Source organism: Rhineura floridana, chromosome 7, assembly GCF_030035675.1.
Source record: "Rhineura floridana isolate rRhiFlo1 chromosome 7, rRhiFlo1.hap2, whole genome shotgun sequence".
NCBI classification, from domain to species: Eukaryota; Metazoa; Chordata; class Lepidosauria; order Squamata; family Rhineuridae; genus Rhineura; species Rhineura floridana.
The window spans coordinates 115,793,210-115,806,699 of record NC_084486.1 but is presented as its reverse complement, the minus strand read 5'-3'; positions in this window follow the sequence as shown (position 1 = coordinate 115,806,699).

Genomic DNA, 13,490 nt, shown 5'->3' with positions numbered 1-13,490 from the left:
TGGCCTGACATTAAAGGTGGTAGTTTGTAAGCTATACATCTTAGTATGTCACAAAATCACCTTCTACAGTTAAAATACATTGCAGTAATTTGCTACTGATCTTAATGGAACCAGACATCAGTAGCTAGTGATTTCCTTTATGGATTCTAGGGTCTTGCACTGAACATTTGCTGAAACAGTTGTTCTTCTACATTGTACATATTCCTGTCAGACTCTGTGAAATAATTTGTTTAATATAAGTGCCTAGCCAAAAAAAGAGTGGAGGGAGGAATTTTATTCCATTTTACAGTTAATCTATTACAATATAAATATTTTGTAGACTTATAGGAAAATGTACCTCATTCATAAACCAATTAAAATCAAGTACTTGGATTGAAACAGATTTGCACCAAAAGAGACTGAAAACTTTCTCATGCAATGGCTGTGTTTGAACATAATGCTAAGCCAGTATTATGAGAGTAAGTCTAGCTCCCACCAGGCTTGCATAGCCTCCCCTCCCCTCCTCTGGCGCACTAGCCAGTAGACTGTTAAATTTTTGCTTCCACTTTAGATAAGCTGCAGTCTCATAAGAGTCTCATAAGAACCTCGAATTTTGTTATTAACTGTAGCAACCTAAAAACAAACCCGCTTCATAACTTATGGTATGAAGTTGCCTTGTTTCTCTTAACCATAGTTAAGGTTAACTATAGTTTGTCGGGGTTTGGATGACACAGCAAACTGCAGTTAATAAAAAATGGAAGTGAAAGCTTCTGAACTCTTCCTTGCAGCTGCACCAGAAGAGGAGATATGCATGAGCCTGAGTGAGAGGAGGTTAGTTTCATTCTCAAAAGTTTAACATTATGTCTGACGAGCCCAATATACTTGGCTGTAAGAACATAAGAAGAGCCCCACTGGATCAGACCATAGGCTCATCTAGTCCAGCATTCTGTTCTCACAGTAGTTAACCAAATGCCTATGGGATGCCTGCAAGCAGGATCTGAGTGCAACAGCACTTTCTCCACCTGTAATATCCAGCAACTGGTATTCACAAGCACTGCCTCTGATGGTGGAGGCAGAATATAGCCATCATAGCTAGTAGCCAATATCCTGGAAACATTTGTTTAATCCCCTTTTAAAGCCACCCAAAGTGGTAGCCATCACTATAGCTTGTGGGAGTGAATTCCATAGTTTAACTCCAGATGGAGGAAGGGGTGGTCTGGAGATGGGGGGTGGATGTCACCCCATTGTCATGGTCAGACCACTTCCTGGTGAAGTTTAGACTTATGGCTCTGATTCTTCCCTGCAGAGGAGGTGGACAGATTAAGATGGTCCGCCCCTGGAGACTAATGGAATCCACTGGATTCCTGAATCCCCTGGGGGAGTTCCCAGTAGATAGAGCAGGTGACCCTGTTGAAGCCCTTGTCATGCTGTGGAACAGCGAGGGGCATTGGGCTCTTGACATGGTTGCCCCTGAGTGCCCTCTCCAGTATTGTGGAGCCCAGTTTGCACCTTGGTACACCAGTGAGCTAAGGGCAATGAAACAGGCTGGACAATGGCTAGAGCACAAGTGTCAAAAGACATGCTGTGAGGCTGATCGGGCATGAGTAAAACATCATAACCGTGCCTACTGTGTGGCGGTGAGGGCAGTGAAGAAGGCCCACTTCTGTGCCTCCATCGCATCCTCAAGTAGCCATCCAGTGTAGCTTTTCCATATTGTCAGGAGTCTGTTGACATCAACTCCAGGAAATGGAGTTTTAGACCTTTTGGAGGCCCACTGTGAATTGTTTGCAAGGCACTTTGAGAGTAAAGTGCTTGCCTCCTTAGCAATCTTGATGCCCCATCCACATCTACTGTAGTCCCCAATGACGTGTCCAGTGCAACGTCTGCTGCAACTACTTGGGACTGGTTTCAGTTCATGTGGCCTAATGACATAGACAAGGTGCTTGCATTAATATACATTATATATATTAAAGTAATATAAATGTTAGGCAAAAATATCAAACAACAGACAAAGAGAGAAGGAAAAAGAAAGATTCAATCTCTTCTTTCTTCTCTCCTCACTTCTTACAAATCTGACTGATCTTTACAGAATTCCCAGTAATATGTGCTGATTTACATCTCCCTGTATTTTATTGGCCAAATATATTATAAACGGGCTCCATTTTTCAATAAAGCATTTATCCATTTGTCGGCCCTCTCATACAATATTGGTTAGCTGTACCATATTCAAAATATCCCATAATTTTATGATTCATTCATTAAATGGGGCTTTTATAGGAGGTTTTTTCCAACTGGAGTGTATAACTTGTCTCGCAGCTGTTAATAAGTGCTGAATAACTTCATAATCTTCAGGCTGGACTTGTCCCCTCACATACCTAAGTAATAGAATTATTGCATCGATAGGATGGAACAGCAAGGCCAGGGATGCAGATTTTACAAAGTTCATCCAATCGTTCGACATACTCTGCTTCCAAGAGACCTGGCTAACAACACAGGAGGTCCTTTCCCTGCAAGGCTATAAAACCTGGGTTAGCCCAGCCACTAAACCAGCAAGGAGAGGGAGAGGCTGTGGGGGTATTGCAACTTCAATAGCCGTGTCATTGGACGTCCGGGTAACAGTGCCGAGTGAACAGCCACCGGACTTTTGTCTGGCTCTAATAATTGCATTTTCGCATGATTGTTATATAACATGTCTGAATGTTTACTTTTCCCCGTCGCACCCCCAGACCAGAGCAGAGAGATGGAGGCTATTTGGGAACTATCTGGAGAAACTGGCTTGCATTTACCCGTCACACTTGTTGTTAATCTGCAGCGATTTAAATGCAAGACTAGGACAAAATTTTCCTCTAGTAGGGGACCTAGTGGGGATATCCTCTGATGACTATACAATTCTCCCTAGAGAATCAAGGGATAAGGTTATAAATCAAAACGGAAAATACTTGTTCCGATGCTTGATTAATCACCAGCTCAATTGCATAAATGGAACATACTTAGACTCTTCTTATGGCTTCTACACTTTCATCTCAAATAGAGGCGTAAGTGTTGTAGACTACTTTTTGGGATCCTCTTCTTTAATGCCCTTAGTCAAAGAGTTGAGGGCAATAAGCAGAGCGGACAGCGACCATCTACCGCTCTGCCTAACTCTACACGATCCTTCCCCATTTATACGCCCAATCACTTTCAAACCATTTTTGGACAGGCTAGTAAGGCCTAGAAGAATTAAATGGTCAGGGGATACCGAATCCTCAGTAAAACAAATATTAGAATCTCCCCCTCTTTTAGATTTACGAAATCAGGCCACATCGGCAATGGGGGACATCGTGGGCTCATATGAAAAGGTGATTGCCTCTCTGGAAGCCCAGGTTTCCACTGTCATCACCAAAAGGACGTCGGGGTGGAGTAATTCCTGGTTTGACCGGGAGTGCAAAATGAAGAAGAGGGAGTTAGCTACCCAAATCAAAAAGCTAAAAAGAAATTATTCTAAGGAGGCAACCCATAATTTACTCTCAATGAAGAGAGCCTACAAAAAACTACTAAAGGATAAAAAACAAAAAATTTTCGTAAACAATTGGCGCGAGATAGAGCAGGCCCATCTCCAAGGTAAGGACGCACTTTTTTGGAAACTTGTCCAATGGGACAGTTACCAGTGGGAAAACGTCCCAATTCCCCCGATTTTACCTGGAACGTGGGTGTCTCATTTTAGAATTATTTTTGGCTCGATCACATTATCTCTTCCACACTACCTCGAAAGGCCGACAGACTTGCCGGACTGGCCCCCAGTCTCAAGCTCCGAGATTGGAGACCTGATTCTGATGCTACGCAAAAATAAAGCTCCGGGAGAAGACATGATGCCACCGGAGATCTTTTTGGCCGAAATGTCATGGTGGGGTCCTTTACTTGCGGCCTTATTCACACACATTAACACCGTAGGCGAGTTCCTGAAAGGCTGGCATACCAGCATAATTGTACCTATTTTTAAAAAAGGGGATCCAGCTGACCCCCGAAATTATAGGCCAATTAGCCTGCTCGACATAGCGGCAAAACTCTATGGTCGCTTCCTGCTTAACAAACTAGCTGAATGGGATACAAAGTTCTCAATTATTCACCAGGAACAAGCCGGATTTAGAAAGGGAAGATCCACAAAGGAACAAGCATTTATTCTACAACACCTAATAAACAAGGCCGTAAAAGGGCGGAATGTATCGCTCTATATTGCCTTCATAGATTTTGCGGCAGCGTTTGATTCGGTGGATAGGGCGATTCTGTGGCAAAAGTTGGACCGTTCAAATGCAGACAAGAGATTGGTGTGGCTCATAAAATCTCTACACCAATCCAATGTGGCAAGAATTTGCTTAGGAAGGAATGGCGCCTTATCCTGTGACATCCCTATAATGAAAGGGGTGAAACAAGGGTGCATATTGGCGCCATTGCTTTTGAATTTTTTTATAAATGACATAATTCCTGCACTGTCCGCACCCAAGTTCTTTCCACCCGCTGTAGGCTCCCAAAAAATTTCAGTACTATTATATGCGGATGACCTGGTTTTAATGTCCATGAACAAAATAGGTATAAAAAGACTACTCCTCGGTTTGGAAGAATATTGTCAAACCCACCACCTCCAAGTAAATCAGGCAAAATCAAAAATCATGGTTTGCGGTAGATGCAGGAGGACAAAAAAACACTTGGATTTTAAATGGATACAGACTTGAACAAGTGAAGTCCTTCAAGTATCTCGGCATAGTCTTTACAAATACACTCACTTGGAAAGCGCAAGAGGAAGCCATCAAACTAACCAGTGCTAAAACACTTGGCCAACTAAAAAGGTTATATTATATGAGAGGAGGCCAGTTAATTCTTCCCCTCCTAAAAATATATAGAACTGCAGTAATTCCCAAATTACTATATGGAGCAGAATTGTGGGGACATGCCCTCAAATGCACGGTAGAGCCTTTACAAAACTCCTTTTTAAAACAGATCCTGGGCCTCCCACGCAGCTCCCCTTCAGCACATGTAAGGACGGAAGTGGGAATCCACTCATTAACTGCAAAAATCGACTTGGCAGCATTAAGATTCTGGAGGAAAATCCTATTATTGGACGATTCCGCACTAGTCAAAGGTTGCTGGCAGGAACAAATTCAAAAAGGGGGGTGGGCGCAATCTACAAAACTCTTAATTGAGCATTACAATCTAGCACCTTATGATCTTAAATTATTCACACCAAAAGAGTTGAACAACTGGGTACTCAATTTTGATGAGTCTCAAGATAGACTCCGATTGTTGAGTTCCCAGTTTTCAACCTGGTTCCCGCTCTTCAAAATAAACCACACTCCCACCGCTTATTTTTCAACCCTTTCCTGTCCACAGAAACGCAGAGCATTTACAGAAATAAGGTTTCAGACAATGCCCTCAGCAGTTTTAGAGGGAAGGTATAAGGGAGTGCCAGGAAACCAACGTTTCTGTATATGCGGGAATAATATGATTGAGGACCTCCCCCATTACATGCTCTACTGTCCTCTCTACAATTCCCCGAGACATAAATTTTTAGATCCCTTCCTAAAACCTAGAGAGGGACTAGCACAGGAATTTATACTTACTGACCTATTAGCCGACAATTTTATGGAGGTGACCATTGCGGTTACAAACTTTGCCATGGCAGCGAAGAGCCTAAGAGCCCAAATAGTGAAAGACAATACAAACAAAGCCGAGCAGCCATGATTTCCCAAGACAGATTATATTGCATTATATTGTACAAATTTTACTGTGTGTTTTTAAATGTGTTTTGCGTTGGCCAAGGGTAGAAGCAATAAAATATTTGATTGATTGATTGCATCGATAGGTAGTTCATAACTCTTTATCAGATGTATCTCTGCAACTATCTGAAGCCAAAATGCTGTAATAATGGGGCAAGTCCAAAATATATGAACCATCCCAGCATTAAGTACTTAACATCTCCAACGTATGGAAATCACTCACCTTTTTTCTAAACTAAAAATGTTGTACAATGTTCTTCATGAGGGAGTTGCTCCAGTGCCCTGATCATTTTGATTGTCCTTTTATGAACCTTTTCCAGCTCTTCAATATCCTTTTTGAGATAAGGTGACCAGAACTATATTCCAAGAGTATTTGAAGGGGGGGGTCACACCATAGGTTTGTATAACAGTGTTGTGGTATTAGCATTTGAATGAAGCAGACTTATATGGCCAGGTCACCTGCTTACTTGACAATTATCCTCTTTGCCTGATGGAGGAATGATTTATTTGTTTATTTTTAAATATATTTGTATACCGCTATTTCATTAAAAACATCAGTAGTTTACAACAAGTTAAAAACAAAACAAACAACTTTACTATAAAAACATTAAAAATACAATAACAATAAAGGTCAGGTATTGCAAAAGAGCATCTTCTTAATTGCCTGCATTAGCATGGCAAAACAGAAAGGTTTTCAGCAGGTGTTTAAGATAAAACAGAAGGCACCTGCTGAATCTCTGTTGGCAGAGCGTTCGAGAGAACTAGGCCGATGACACTGAAGGCTTGATTTCGTGTCTATGTTAAATGAATCTCGGCAACTTGGGGAATGACCAAGGCTGCTCCTGCAGATGATCTCAGTGATCAAGCTGGGATATAAGGGTCCCGGTAGTCCCTAAGATACCCTGGACCTAAGGATTTACTCATCCATGCACCAAGGCAACATGTGCCCTGCTATTTCAAGCACATGTTCTGGATGGAAGGATATTGGAAAAGGTTGGGATCTGTGAATTTTTTGGTGGATCATAGGAACTTTCATATCTTAATGGCACAGAAGCAAGTTGGCTGCTGCTGTGTATAAGATTCTTGAATTTTGGGGCTGAAGAATCAGGATTACTTTAATCTGTGAATTATTTCTGTTTCAGTTTTGTGGGTTCTTATGTACAGGACAAAATGAGGATAAGAGACATATTTAATATTGTCACACCTACAACCTCTCTGTATATGTTTAATGTGCAAAATTATATACACACTCCTTTCTTTACTCTGTAAAGTATCTGATTTGCTTCATTGTGTATCTGATAATATATCTGAATCCCAAATGTTATCAACACCCAATGTACCAAGTCACTCACAGGCTCTGTTCCCACATGACGGTCTGATACATTATATGCCCCAGGTAGGAACAGCAAAGAAATATCCTTTTGATATGAAGCCCAGATCTTTACAGCTCATTTTAATCTGCTTTTTTAAGAGAGAGAGAGAGAGTGCTGTTTGGCAACCAAACTATCTTAGATACAAGTTTAAAACAACAGATTGATAGGAGACTAACCCAAAATATGTCTAGTTTTTATTAGGCGAGCTGGTATAAAAACAACAACACAAAACCATTTAGAGAGGAAATAAATATTTTAATTGTTAGACTGTTAAGGATGGAAGGCGAGGGGAAGATCATTGTAATTGTTTGTGCAGGGTTTAAAAGACATGCCTCAAAGGCAGAATACTGGCTCTTTGATCTTAAAAGGGTTGTAAAAGGATGGTCTCACTTGTGTTTATTCAAATATTTGCAGGTAAATGCTGATAATCCAAAGTGAGTCAAAGCAACAGAATTTAGCATAAGTAATTTGCATATCAAGAGCCTGAATATAAATACTAATTCAGACATCTTAAATGTTGCTGAAAACTAATAATGGCTTGAAACAAATACAGTTAATGGCAGAGCTGGGCCAAGTGCACACAGTAAATGTTTTATTTGATGAATTTCACCTCTGAGCATGTTTGTTAATTGTTTATGAAGGGGGGAGAGGGAGGGGTTGGACAGCAGGCAGAAGAGAGATGTGTAAGCCCAATTCGTTGGCTATTTATACATGTTCAGGCACTTCATGCAAATCAGACTGTTTTTCTTGAAATTTGTTTTCTGTTTATAAATTACAGGGCAGAAAATTTTGTGTAAAATTGTAGGACACTTGAGAACTCTATGTTCACATTACCATGTTCTATGCTCACATCACTAATAATTCAGTACAGGCTGTGACTCAAACGTTCTGCGGGGCCTCAACAAATTGAAGAACATCGGTCAATGACTGGGAAGAACACCATCTCCCACAACCCATCTCCACTGCATGAGTGGAACAACAATGTCTGACCCCCATTAAAGCAGGTTTATAAGAATGAGTGAATACAGATTACTACTTTTACGGACTGCCTTCAAGTCGATTCCGACATATGGAAACCCTATGAATTGGATTTCCATAGTAAGCGGTATTCAGAGAGGGTTTACCATTGCCTTCCTCTGAGGCTGAGAAGCAGTGACTGGCCCAAGGTCACCCAGTGGGCTTCATGGCTATGTGGGGATTTGAACCCTGGTCTCCCAGGTCATAGTCCAACACCTTAACCACTATGCCACACTGGCTCTCTGATTACTACTTTACAACACAGTAAATGTTAGAAAGTTTACTTGCTTTTTAAATGTGCAGCAACACAGATGGTCTGACCTCCACCGCAGTATGCCTCTGAATACCACTTGCTGGAAATCACAAGTAGGAAGCATGCTATTGCACTCAGGACCTGCTTGTGAGCTTCCCATAGACATCTGTCTGGCAATTGTGAGAACAAGATGTTGGACTAGATGGGCCTTTGGCAGAGCTCTTATGTTCTTTTGCAGTGGCTGTTGTCATAGTACTTTAGACAAATTCATGGAAGAAAAGGCTATCAGTGGCTATTAGCCATGATGGCTATGCTCTGCCTGCATAAGCTGAGGCAGTATGCTTCCAAAGACCAGTTGCTGGAAACCATGGGAGCAGAGAGTGCTCTTTGCACACAGCTCCTGCTTGTGGGTTTCCCATGGGCATCTGGTTGGCCACTGTAAGAAAAGGATGCTGGACTAGACAGGCCATCTAGCAGACTCTTCTTATATTCTTATTTTCTTACTACAGGCACCACCCCTGCTTGCTTTGCTCACCAACCTTGCCTACTATTGCCAACTTCTCCTTCCTCCAGGTCACCAAAGCATCCCCCCACAGTTTGCTGTAGCTCTCTCCCTGTTCCCTTCCGGTGACGCTAGAGCTCCCCTCCCCCTTCACCCACCCACCTCAGGGGTTGCCAGAACTTCTCTCCCCTTTCTCCTCCTCCACAATTCCAGGGGTCACCATAATTCCCTTCACGCTTCTCCCCTCCACCCCAGGGGTCAACAGACCTCCCCTCCCCTGACCGGTCTCCCATCCACCTGGTGAGGTTGCATGGGCCCGCCGCCACTCTGGGCCTTGTCACAAGGGCCTTTCCTATAAGTGTCATGCTACTCTTGAACACTTACAAAACATAATATAAGTGGATATCTTAAAGGTTTACTCATAATGATAATGGTGCCATTTCAAACATGTCAGTAAACCCTTTTCCTTCTCTTTGGAGTTTTTTGCTATCTCCCAGGGGGAAAAAAATGGCTTTTTAATAATATAATTTTGTTGTCCTTAAGCCTATTAAACCACTGTTATGCTAGGTTTAACCTTGTGAATCCATCCATCAATAGACTGTGACTAAATAACTGCAAATACTGAAATCATTCAAAATGTATAAACAGTGGTGGTAAATTCTGATGTGCAAGGGCTCATCATGACAGTTCTCATAGCAAGACCACCCCTGCAGGAGAGTCAAAAACTGCTGACAACTTCATCCATTACATTTAAAATTTACACTTCAGGGGACAGCTACTTGTGGTTATTTTTCAAATCACCATGTGCAGACTCTTTCTCAAGAGCAGCTGAACCCAGGTAGAGGGGGCTTGTACCTGGGGATAAAGTAATGTGTGAGCACACCCAGTGACACACATACACATCAAAGGGCAGCAATATGTAGCATAAAACCTAATTTATTAGGATCAGGAATGAGCTGGCAAGAGTGATGTAGCGTTTAGAATGTTGGACTTGGGTTGGGGAAACCATGATTTGCAGAAAGTCAGAATTCAGAATAACTGTCCGTCCCCCCCAAAAAATGTTTACAGGTTTAACTTTGTCTTGTATTTTTATTAGACTGAAAAATTGTATGCTGGTTTTATATATGTAATATTTGCATTCTGTTTTTTTTCATAATTTGCTCTTTTTTCCTGTTAATGTAACTCACCCTGCGACCTTAGAGTGAAGGGTCAGATATAAGCCTCAAAACTAACTAACTAACTAACTAACTAACTAACTAACTAACTAACTAACTGATATTCTCCATACTTCCCACAGCCACAACCATTGATGTGGACTGGAAAATACACAATGCCATGACATCGCATGGCAGTGAAGTCAATCTAAACATTACCAGGAGCAGGGAGAGAACTAAAAGAAGGGCTGCCATTTTTGCTGGCAGTCCTGCATCTTTTATCACATCTAGTTCCACCTAAAACACACACCACAGGCATTCAGCCAGACACAGGAGCATCAATCTTCACATAGCACTACCTATACAGTAGGGCCCCGCTTATACGGCTTTAAAACGGGGAATTTCCCAAAATTGAAAGCCGCTGCATCAGCGGAACGCTGGAAAACGGAACGCCGTAAAGCGGGGCCCTACTGTAGTCATATGAAGTCATAGCTCCTGTGGCAAAATTTAACTGCCTACTCACATTAGAATATTAGCAAAATTGTGAGATTCTGGTCTCCAGAGAGACAGGCAGTGTATATGTCAACCAGATAGGCAGGTTTGTTCCAATGTTGTTCACTATGAACCAGCAACTTGTATATATTGTGGGCAATTATGTGCAAATGACATAATAGATTGCTGAGACTGTTCCTTCACCCCCATAACCAGGGATGATCCATTTGCATCGCTTTTCCTCCTTATCACACTCACTTTAGGAAAGGATCAGCAGAAGAGCTTTTTATTTATAATAAATCCTGTTACCTGAGAGACTGCCAAAACATCAAATCATCCTGTGGTTCATGAAAAAAAAATTGTTCTAAAAGATTTCCCTATTGTCATCTCTAGTTTTTCATGAAAGGAAAGAGAAAGTATCTACAAAGACAGGCCTTTGAGCACCAGAGGGCAGAAAATGCTGAGAGAGGTGCTTGGCATCTTCATAGCTCCAGGCCTGCCCTCTGATGATGGCACCATACACTGACACTTTGTAAACTTCTCTGCTGGTGTTGTTGCTGCTCTCACAGCTCAGCACCTGCAGCGCAGTTGCTCCCTTGCTGCTCTGACTCATTGGCATTTCAGCAATCTGCTCTGTCCACCTTATTGCCTGTCTTACTTGATGCATTTTCCCCCTCTTTCACTTGATAATCTGCACATAATCAGATTTCTGCCTTGTTCTTCTCACCCATTTCCCTTATTGCTCAGTTCATTTCCAAAGCCAGCCACACCACTCATCCAGCTGTGACCAAACATCTACCACCACTGCAATGCTTGGCGAGGGATCCCAGCTCAGTGATAGAGCATATGTCATACAGTGACCACCCGCAGCTCGTGTGGCTCTCCTGCATGACCATTCCACAACATACCAGTCAAGAACGAATCAGGTCAAGTACCACTGCAGAGACATTATTCCCTGCACTTCTAATTTAACAATAAAACACTTAATGCAGAGTTCAGGAAGTTGGCATAGAGTCTCAGACCAGATAAAGGTTCTCTTGGATGAAACCAATTTTCAAATGGGGTTTGGCATGAAAACTGCCTTGGTCAGCCTGTATGATGACCTACTATATGTTGGGAGAGAGACAGAGGGAGTATGCCCATTATTTCTCCTTGATCTGTCAGAGGCTTTTGATAGCATCAACCATGGTGTTCTGGGATGGCTGTGGGTGCTACAGTGGTTCCAGTCCTACCTGGATGGTTATTCTCAGAGAGTGGTGCTTGGGGAATGCTATTCAGCCCAGTGGAACCTTCAATATGGGATCTTGCAGGGTTTGATTCTATCCCCCATGTAATTTAATATCTACATGAAACCACTAAGTGGTGTTATTCTGAGTTATGGAGAACATTGTCAGCAATATGATGATGACATACAGCTCCACTTCTCCTTTACATCTGCAGGAGTGGCAGGGGATGTGCTAAATCAGTGTCTTATCTTGGTAATGGACTAGTTGAGAGCCAATAAACTGAAGCTTAATCCAGACAAGACTGAGGCACTGTTAGTGGGTGGTTCTCTAGACTGGATAGATGGATTGTGGCCTGTTCTGGATGGGGTTACACTACCTCTGGAGGAGCCATTGTATAGCCTGGAGGTATTCCTGGATCCACTACTGTCGCTTGGGGCTCAAGTGGCCTTGATGGCACAGACTGTCTTCTACCAGCTTCAACTGGTGGCCCAGCTGTGCCCAAATCAGGATAGAGATAGCTTAACTTCTGTTGCCTATGCTCAGGAAACCTCTAGGTTAGACTACTGCAATGCATTGTACATGGGCTGCCTTTGAAGACAGTTCAGAAACACCAGCTAGAGCAGAACATGGCAGCCAGATTGCTGACTGGGGTAGTTCGGTCTACATATATAACACTAATTCTGGCACAGCTGCACTGGCTACTGATTAGTTTCCAGGCTCAATTCAGAGTGCTGGTTTTGACCTATAAAGCCTTGTGTGGCTCAGGACCTCAATATCTCAAGGACCACCTCTTCCTGTATGAACTGACCTGGATCCTGCATTTGTCATCTGAAGCCCTTCATGTGCCCCCTCCACACGAAGGGGCACAGAGGCTCAGAGGGTGGCAACACTAGAATGTGCCCTTTCAATGGTGCCCCCCCCCGGCTGTGGAATTCTCTCCCCAGGGAGACACACCTGGCACCTTCTTTATCCATATTTAGGCACCAGGCAAGACCTTCCTAATCACTCAGACCTTTGGTATACATCTGCTCTACCTTTCCAGTCATCACAGCCAGTGCTCCTATTCTATAATTTTACAGACAGTGTGTTGATAGAATCTTGGACCTGGATCTGGAAGGCCTAGGCTTAAATCTCTCCCTCGTTCCTGATGCTGCTGGAATGCCTTTTGCAAGAGTCTCATCAGAGATAACTGCAAGATCTCAACTCATCTGTTTTGAATAGCTGTTCTTATTGTTGTTTTCATATTCTGCCCTTCCTCCCGAAGGAGCACGGGGCAGCAAACATATCAATAATATATATTTTTAAAAGCATTCTAAAAACAGTTTAAAATGTTCTCTCAAACAGTGATTCCAGGGTTGCCAGGAACAGCATTTTTTTAGCCATCAAATGCCTGGCTAAACAGGAATGTTTTTAAATTCCTCCTGAAAGTCAATAATGAAGGAGGCAGATGCACTTCATTGGGGAGGGCATTACACAACAGGGAACTTCCACTCAAAAGGCCCTGTCATGGGTCAATTACAAATGGGCAGCTCCCCGTGGTGGTAGCACCACCGAGGTCTCACCTGTGGTATATGACATCACTTTGAGTAGCGGTTTAAAAATATTGGAAGGGTGGCAACTAAATGTAGTAACTAAAAATAAAATAAGATTCCTGTACATCTTGATGGGAATTAAACTATCATTAAAGGATCTGAAAGTTAAACAAAATAAAAAGTTAGATTTGAGATGCATTCTTATTAGGTTG